This window comes from Candoia aspera, chromosome 1 (genome assembly GCF_035149785.1).
Source record: "Candoia aspera isolate rCanAsp1 chromosome 1, rCanAsp1.hap2, whole genome shotgun sequence".
Taxonomy (NCBI): Eukaryota; Metazoa; Chordata; class Lepidosauria; order Squamata; family Boidae; genus Candoia; species Candoia aspera.
The window spans coordinates 240015756-240026055 of record NC_086153.1 but is presented as its reverse complement, the minus strand read 5'-3'; positions in this window follow the sequence as shown (position 1 = coordinate 240026055).

The following is a 10300-nucleotide window of genomic DNA, read 5'->3' as shown; positions in this document are numbered from 1 at the left end:
CAGAGAATGCTGGCTTCATCAAAGACATTTGTCCTCAAAATCTACTGAGGTGGATTCCAATTTTATATTATTGGCCTCTGTCTTTCCCAGATTGCAGAAACATAACTATTCAGTTTCACTTTTGATATCCTATCATCAATATTAAATGATTAATTCATAGTTAAAAACATTATATAGCTGCAATATTTTAAGGAAAACATTAATTTTGCAACAGTTAAATTGTCTAGTGTCTCATGTAACAAACTAAAGAAAGCTAGCAGAAACTAAGAAAGGTGTATTTTTAAAAATATTTTTAGCATGTTGTGTGAAAAATTACGGGCCCGCTTGATCAAGTATGGAAATGTATTATAGTTAATTGCACAAGACTCATTTACAAATAGTAAGAATTTCTTAACTCTTATCTCAAGACCAGTGTTTAGTTAAAAGAATGCATCATGATCAAGATCTATTTTACTCTTTCTTTTAGGCTGTTACAACTGTTCACGTGAAGAGTACTATGATTCAAAGCAGAAAGCCTGTATACCCTGTGGTAAGAAAAGAGCTCCAGTTTTTAATAACAACCCTGTGTTCAGAGATGTTCTTCAGGTCTATCCAACTCTACTGATTTCATTAGTTCGAACATGTTTTAAGGAACAGGCCTTCTTTTGTGATCAGTTTCTAAACACTGACTCTTTGTTGATCTACCCACTTACTATGATACCTGATAATTTAGGAAATATACTGTGTATGTTGTGGTGACTGGAAAATCATTTTTAATATAAAAAGATTTTTCTTGAATGGGAAGAAAAGTTACCCTGATGTTAATGCTGAGCATTTCTGCAATTATATACACCCTAGAATGTAGCTTTACCATGGAAAAGAACATAGTACTATGGAAAGTATACAGCTTTTTCTTTTTCTTTTCTTTTCTTTTTCTGCATTTTTGACCTTGCTCTCTTTTCTATTTTGTTTTCTTCCTTTAACTTTTTCATTTCTGGTTAGCTTTCATCTTTTTATCTTGAAATCTTACTAAGGGTTTTTTTTAAAAGTATACCGCTGATAGTTATTTTACTCAACAATGGCTTGTCATCAGAACACTGTCAACAAATTACATTTGCTCCATGCTTAATGGTTGGTCCAATGAATGCACTGTAACTTCATGTGGCAAAATCACAGTTATATAAGCCCAGATACTTGATCATCATGGTACAGGTAAACCTCACTTAGCAATGGTAATTGGTACCAGAAACTCCATTATTAAGCGGTGCATCAATGATCATGACATCATGTGACCATGCCACTTTACAATAGCATTTCCAGCACTTTCAGCTGCCACCATTAAGCAAGGACTGAGCAGGTCATTAAGTGAGGACTTCACGTGATTGCGACTTCTGACTTCCTGCCAGCTTTCCTATTGACTTTGTTTATGGGAAGCTAGCAGGAAAGGGCACAAATTGCAATCACATGACCACAGGACGCTGGGATGGTCGGAAGCGTGGGCCGGTTACTGAGCACCCGAAATGCACTCATGTGACTGCGGGGATGTGCACAGGTCATAAGTACAAGGACCAGTCGTAAGTACCACTCATTCAGCACCATTGTAATTTTGAACAGACTCTAAATGAGTGGTTGTTAAGTGAGGACTACCTGTATTCACAAGATATGTGCATTTACTATATGTTATATATTTACATGATTGCATACTATTAAAGCTGTATGCTGATAGGACATCAAAATGAAATATATTAGTGCCCCCAGATCTCTAAATTCCTTTGACTATACAAAACATTTTAGAATTTATATTATGCTTATGTTCTCTTTTCACAGAACAGCCACCTACAACCCCTCCAACAACTGTAACAGGTAAATACAAATTTTAAAATATCTGTTTAAATATATGGGACACTGATTGTAACATACAGAGTTGAACTTGACTGCAGCCTTCCACAATGGAACGGCTTTTTTTCTCCATACAAGATTCTGGTCCAGCAGCAGATCAAAGAAGGAAGGAAGGAAGTCAATTTTTTTCTGGTTTCCCCTCCCTATGACCTTGACAGAAATATGTGGGACCCATTACCTAGGCAAAAATGATTGAAACTTTTTTTTAAGTCCAGAACCATTCAGGAGTGTCTCAGGAAGACACCTCCCTAATATACTGGGGTATAAGAAGGAGTGGGTGGTGGTACAGCACTATCAGACTTGGAAGATCCTGTTGTTATAGCCAATCTCAATAAAGGTAGTTATAGTCTTCCTATGGAATTGATTTCCAGGTCTGGCCAACCTGGTGGGGCTGACAATAAAAGGTTTTCAGAAGATACAAGTGCTACTCAATTTACAACCCCTGAAACCCCCTGAAATTTCAATGCTGAATTTCAACTGAAAACTGTTAAACAATATGGTGGTTTGGTCTGGTCTGGTCTGGTCTGGTCTGGTCTGGTCTGCAAAACAAGTGGTACATAGTAATGTTTGTTAAGTATCCAACAGTCTCAACTTTTTTAAAAAAATGTACAATAAACACAGACTGCCTCCAAATAAAGAGAGAGGACCGAATCTTCTGCTCCCCTATGGCAACCTATGGGAAAGGTTGCCTGATCCTGAGCTACACAAGACGGCTTGACTAAGTAGGCTGACTAACTTCCCTTTTCTTCCTTTTCATTTCAGAATTGATGTAAGCCTAACCCTATTTTTTTATGCCCTAATTTTTTGCAGCCACTACAACCCCACCGCATACTACAGGTACACTGGAAACTACAGCAAGTTCATCTCCTTCTACAGTGTCAAAAACCACTCACTCCACAGAATCCACAATATCAAGCACTTTGAAGACCACTTCCTCTACCATGATGCCCCAAACCAGCACCATGGTGTCTACACATTTTACTGGTATGTCATTCCCCAAAGCCATACAACATGGCCTTAACTGCACCTTTAAAGAAATATGCTACAACCAGCACATATCTCCAAACAGGCTCTACCATCCCTGTTATTTCCATAAATTTCAAGCCAATATTAATCTTCCCTATCTCAACTTTTGCAACGTTTACTCATGTGATTACAATTACTTCCCTTCAAACACGCTCGTGCCAAAGGCATATAAAACCATCACCCCAAATATATCTACTGTGAACAAAGCAACTCATGCGAACGCAGTTATAAGAAAAAAATGGTACGTTTCTCATTTTAATGATTTGTTTATTAAACAATATTGAAACACACAAAAAGGGCCTGCACTCTGAATTGGCATAAAAAAATGGAAAGTATAATGCTGATCTTATTAAAGTCATAGCAGTAATAAAGAGAACATTATTTATTTTTCAAAAGTCTTAGGGTCTTTCCACTATTCAATTAAATACAACTCTACAAGATCATAACTTAGTACAGTGTTTCTCAAGCTTAGAAAATTAAAGTTTTGTGGACATCACCAACCAGAATTCCCCAGCCAACATGCTAGCTAGGGAATTCTGGGAGTTGAAGCCCACACATGCTAAACTTGTCAAAGTTGAGAAACACTGAACAATACAACTCATACACATTTAATACTTTGACAGATAAATACACTTTCTAACTTCTCACAAGTACCCAAGTATTCCTCTTCCCAATTCTCTCCATAGAAACCTCAGGGACAACATTAACAACCACAGCACCAACATCAACAGGTAAGAAGAGACTTAAAATGATAACAGAAGATTCAGTGATTACCATAATGATTGAGATGACCAATCCATGACCATGGACAATTATACCTTGCTACAATTTTGTTCTCACTACAACAGCTTCCACAGCAAGAAGTAGCACACCAAAAACAACAATAACAACTTCATTGTCAGTAACAACGAGAACAAGTCAATTGACAGCATCAACAAAACACATCACATATGAAACAAGAATAACAACCACAAAACCACAATTGACAATGAAACTCACGACTGTCCACACAGAACACGAAACGAGAAGTCAAACAACGACCAGAACTGAACCATCACATTTGAAATGTAAGAACAACTTCTATCCATGAAAAACATAATTAAGAATTATATAAAGAACCCAAGTAAATTAAACTTTAAGTTTTCCTCCCAATGTAGCTTCCACACCTCTGACAACAGCCCCCATCAGCAGGACCCCAAAAACAACAACGGCCACGTCTCCCTCTTCTACCTCAAGCACCACGCCATCAACGCACAGCACAATGACCCCCACACCGAAAACCACAACACAGATCTCTACCCTTACCATTCCCAAAACCACACCCACCGAATCCACACCAAGCAGCCCGCTAACCCCGACAACCACAACCCCCATCCAGACCTCCACGACACCCACCACGTTCACCACCTCCAGGGCGAGCACATCTCTACCCGTTACTCCAAGCGTGCCTCCCACCGCAACCTCCGCTTCCACCAGCAGCCCAGTATCTACTCCCACCACCTTATTGCCCAGCAGCACCCCTCCAGTCACCCCCTCTACCACCACCTTAACCACCAAGACCCCTGCCCCTTCGACACCGACCACGACAACAATCAAGAGCACCAGTGGTAAGTCGGGCTGTTGACTCAAGCACATCTCTGTACCCTGCACCTGCCCCAGGGGCCTTGGCATAGCGGAGGCTTCGATTCCCTTTGCCTCCCCTTTCTGGCATCTTTTCGCGGCAACCCTGCTCATGAGGGTAGCCCTGTTGTCCTCAGCCAGGCTGCTCGGCTCCTGCTGAACCTCATACCTCTCCCCAGGGCTGTTCTGACCCTGAATAGATTTTTCTGCTCCTCTCTTCTCCCTTCCAAACCGCCTTCTCTCTGCTCTTCCCTATCACAGCAACTCCAGAAAGCACCCCGGCACCTTCCACGCCCACCGTTACAGGTAAGCACCTCCAGGCTACGGCCGGAAGAAACCTCTCCCGGGTTACCCTTCCCTCGGCCTACCCCATCCCTGCCGCCTCACCGCTACTGCCTGGTTTGCCTCTCCCTTGCAGCTTCCACGCCACCGACCACGGCCCCCACCAGCAGCACCCCGAAAACAACAACGGCCACGTCTCCCTCTTCTACCTCAAGCACCACGCCAACAACGCACAGCGCCACCACTACCACGCCCAAAACCACAACACACATCTCTACCCTTACCGTCCCCAAAACCACACCCACCGAATCCACACCAAGCAGCCCGCTAACCCCGACAACCACAACCCCCATCCAGACCTCCACGACACCCACCACGTTCACCACCTCCAGGGCGAGCACATCTCTACCCGTTACTCCAAGCGTGCCTCCCACCGCAACCTCCGCTTCCACCAGCAGCCCAGTATCTACTCCCACCACCTTATTGCCCAGCAGCACCCCTCCAGTCACCCCCTCTACCACCACCTTAACCACCAAGACCCCTGCCCCTTCGACACCGACCACGACAACAATCAAGAGCACCAGTGGTAAGTCGGGCTGTTGACTCAAGCACATCTCTGTACCCTGCACCTGCCCCAGGGGCCTTGGCATAGCGGAGGCTTCGATTCCCTTTGCCTCCCCTTTCTGGCATCTTTTCGCGGCAACCCTGCTCATGAGGGTAGCCCTGTTGTCCTCAGCCAGGCTGCTCGGCTCCTGCTGAACCTCATACCTCTCCCCAGGGCTGTTCTGACCCTGAATAGATTTTTCTGCTCCTCTCTTCTCCCTTCCAAACCGCCTTCTCTCTGCTCTTCCCTATCACAGCAACTCCAGAAAGCACCCCGGCACCTTCCACGCCCACCGTTACAGGTAAGCACCTCCAGGCTACGGCCGGAAGAAACCTCTCCCGGGTTACCCTTCCCTCGGCCTACCCCATCCCTGCCGCCTCACCGCTACTGCCTGGTTTGCCTCTCCCTTGCAGCTTCCACGCCACCGACCACGGCCCCCACCAGCAGCACCCCGAAAACAACAACGGCCACGTCTCCCTCTTCTACCTCAAGCACCACGCCAACAACGCACAGCGCCACCACTACCACGCCCAAAACCACAACACACATCTCTACCCTTACCGTCCCCAAAACCACACCCACCGAATCCACACCAAGCAGCCCGCTAACCCCGACAACCACAACCCCCATCCAGACCTCCACGACACCCACCACGTTCACCACCTCCAGGGCGAGCACATCTCTACCCGTTACTCCAAGCGTGCCTCCCACCGCAACCTCCGCTTCCACCAGCAGCCCAGTATCTACTCCCACCACCTTATTGCCCAGCAGCACCCCTCCAGTCACCCCCTCTACCACCACCTTAACCACCAAGACCCCTGCCCCTTCGACACCGACCACGACAACAATCAAGAGCACCAGTGGTAAGTCGGGCTGTTGACTCAAGCACATCTCTGTACCCTGCACCTGCCCCAGGGGCCTTGGCATAGCGGAGGCTTCGATTCCCTTTGCCTCCCCTTTCTGGCATCTTTTCGCGGCAACCCTGCTCATGAGGGTAGCCCTGTTGTCCTCAGCCAGGCTGCTCGGCTCCTGCTGAACCTCATACCTCTCCCCAGGGCTGTTCTGACCCTGAATAGATTTTTCTGCTCCTCTCTTCTCCCTTCCAAACCGCCTTCTCTCTGCTCTTCCCTATCACAGCAACTCCAGAAAGCACCCCGGCACCTTCCACGCCCACCGTTACAGGTAAGCACCTCCAGGCTACGGCCGGAAGAAACCTCTCCCGGGTTACCCTTCCCTCGGCCTACCCCATCCCTGCCGCCTCACCGCTACTGCCTGGTTTGCCTCTCCCTTGCAGCTTCCACGCCACCGACCACGGCCCCCACCAGCAGCACCCCGAAAACAACAACGGCCACGTCTCCCTCTTCTACCTCAAGCACCACGCCAACAACGCACAGCGCCACCACTACCACGCCCAAAACCACAACACACATCTCTACCCTTACCGTCCCCAAAACCACACCCACCGAATCCACACCAAGCAGCCCGCTAACCCCGACAACCACAACCCCCATCCAGACCTCCACGACACCCACCACGTTCACCACCTCCAGGGCGAGCACATCTCTACCCGTTACTCCAAGCGTGCCTCCCACCGCAACCTCCGCTTCCACCAGCAGCCCAGTATCTACTCCCACCACCTTATTGCCCAGCAGCACCCCTCCAGTCACCCCCTCTACCACCACCTTAACCACCAAGACCCCTGCCCCTTCGACACCGACCACGACAACAATCAAGAGCACCAGTGGTAAGTCGGGCTGTTGACTCAAGCACATCTCTGTACCCTGCACCTGCCCCAGGGGCCTTGGCATAGCGGAGGCTTCGATTCCCTTTGCCTCCCCTTTCTGGCATCTTTTCGCGGCAACCCTGCTCATGAGGGTAGCCCTGTTGTCCTCAGCCAGGCTGCTCGGCTCCTGCTGAACCTCATACCTCTCCCCAGGGCTGTTCTGACCCTGAATAGATTTTTCTGCTCCTCTCTTCTCCCTTCCAAACCGCCTTCTCTCTGCTCTTCCCTATCACAGCAACTCCAGAAAGCACCCCGGCACCTTCCACGCCCACCGTTACAGGTAAGCACCTCCAGGCTACGGCCGGAAGAAACCTCTCCCGGGTTACCCTTCCCTCGGCCTACCCCATCCCTGCCGCCTCACCGCTACTGCCTGGTTTGCCTCTCCCTTGCAGCTTCCACGCCACCGACCACGGCCCCCACCAGCAGCACCCCGAAAACAACAACGGCCACGTCTCCCTCTTCTACCTCAAGCACCACGCCAACAACGCACAGCGCCACCACTACCACGCCCAAAACCACAACACACATCTCTACCCTTACCGTCCCCAAAACCACACCCACCGAATCCACACCAAGCAGCCCGCTAACCCCGACAACCACAACCCCCATCCAGACCTCCACGACACCCACCACGTTCACCACCTCCAGGGCGAGCACATCTCTACCCGTTACTCCAAGCGTGCCTCCCACCGCAACCTCCGCTTCCACCAGCAGCCCAGTATCTACTCCCACCACCTTATTGCCCAGCAGCACCCCTCCAGTCACCCCCTCTACCACCACCTTAACCACCAAGACCCCTGCCCCTTCGACACCGACCACGACAACAATCAAGAGCACCAGTGGTAAGTCGGGCTGTTGACTCAAGCACATCTCTGTACCCTGCACCTGCCCCAGGGGCCTTGGCATAGCGGAGGCTTCGATTCCCTTTGCCTCCCCTTTCTGGCATCTTTTCGCGGCAACCCTGCTCATGAGGGTAGCCCTGTTGTCCTCAGCCAGGCTGCTCGGCTCCTGCTGAACCTCATACCTCTCCCCAGGGCTGTTCTGACCCTGAATAGATTTTTCTGCTCCTCTCTTCTCCCTTCCAAACCGCCTTCTCTCTGCTCTTCCCTATCACAGCAACTCCAGAAAGCACCCCGGCACCTTCCACGCCCACCGTTACAGGTAAGCACCTCCAGGCTACGGCCGGAAGAAACCTCTCCCGGGTTACCCTTCCCTCGGCCTACCCCATCCCTGCCGCCTCACCGCTACTGCCTGGTTTGCCTCTCCCTTGCAGCTTCCACGCCACCGACCACGGCCCCCACCAGCAGCACCCCGAAAACAACAACGGCCACGTCTCCCTCTTCTACCTCAAGCACCACGCCAACAACGCACAGCGCCACCACTACCACGCCCAAAACCACAACACACATCTCTACCCTTACCGTCCCCAAAACCACACCCACCGAATCCACACCAAGCAGCCCGCTAACCCCGACAACCACAACCCCCATCCAGACCTCCACGACACCCACCACGTTCACCACCTCCAGGGCGAGCACATCTCTACCCGTTACTCCAAGCGTGCCTCCCACCGCAACCTCCGCTTCCACCAGCAGCCCAGTATCTACTCCCACCACCTTATTGCCCAGCAGCACCCCTCCAGTCACCCCCTCTACCACCACCTTAACCACCAAGACCCCTGCCCCTTCGACACCGACCACGGCAACAATCAAGAGCACCAGTGGTAAGTCGGGCTGTTGACTCAAGCACATCTCTGTACCCTGCACCTGCCCCAGGGGCCTTGGCATAGCGGAGGCTTCGATTCCCTTTGCCTCCCCTTTCTGGCATCTTTTCGCAGCAACCCTGCTCATGAGGGTAGCCCTGTTGTCCTCAGCCAGGCTGCTCGGCTCCTGCTGAACCTCATACCTCTCCCCAGGGCTGTTCTGACCCTGAATAGATTTTTCTGCTCCTCTCTTCTCCCTTCCAAACCGCCTTCTCTCTGCTCTTCCCTATCACAGCAACTCCAGAAAGCACCCCGGCACCTTCCACGCCCACCGTTACAGGTAAGCACCTCCAGGCTACGGCCGGAAGAAACCTCTCCCGGGTTACCCTTCCCTCGGCCTACCCCATCCCTGCCGCCTCACCGCTACTGCCTGGTTTGCCTCTCCCTTGCAGCTTCCACGCCACCGACCACGGCCCCCACCAGCAGCACCCCGAAAACAACAACGGCCACGTCTCCCTCTTCTACCTCAAGCACCACGCCAACAACGCACAGCGCCACCACTACCACGCCCAAAACCACAACACACATCTCTACCCTTACCGTCCCCAAAACCACACCCACCGAATCCACACCAAGCAGCCCGCTAACCCCAACAACCACAACCCCCATCCAGACCTCCACGACACCCACCACGTTCACCACCTCCAGGGCGAGCACATCTCTACCCGTTACTCCAAGCGTGCCTCCCACCGCAACCTCCGCTTCCACCAGCAGCCCAGTATCTACTCCCACCACCTTATTGCCCAGCAGCACCCCTCCAGTCACCCCCTCTACCACCACCTTAACCACCAAGACCCCTGCCCCTTCGACACCGACCACGACAACAATCAAGAGCACCAGTGGTAAGTCGGGCTGTTGACTCAAGCACATCTCTGTACCCTGCACCTGCCCCAGGGGCCTTGGCATAGCGGAGGCTTCGATTCCCTTTGCCTCCCCTTTCTGGCATCTTTTCGCGGCAACCCTGCTCATGAGGGTAGCCCTGTTGTCCTCAGCCAGGCTGCTCGGCTCCTGCTGAACCTCATACCTCTCCCCAGGGCTGTTCTGACCCTGAATAGATTTTTCTGCTCCTCTCTTCTCCCTTCCAAACCGCCTTCTCTCTGCTCTTCCCTATCACAGCAACTCCAGAAAGCACCCCGGCACCTTCCACGCCCACCGTTACAGGTAAGCACCTCCAGGCTACGGCCGGAAGAAACCTCTCCCGGGTTACCCTTCCCTCGGCCTACCCCATCCCTGTCGCCTCACCGCTACTGCCTGGTTTGCCTCTCCCTTGCAGCTTCCACGCCACCGACCACGGCCCCCACCAGCAGCACCCCGAAAACAACAACGGCCACGTCTCCCTCTTCCA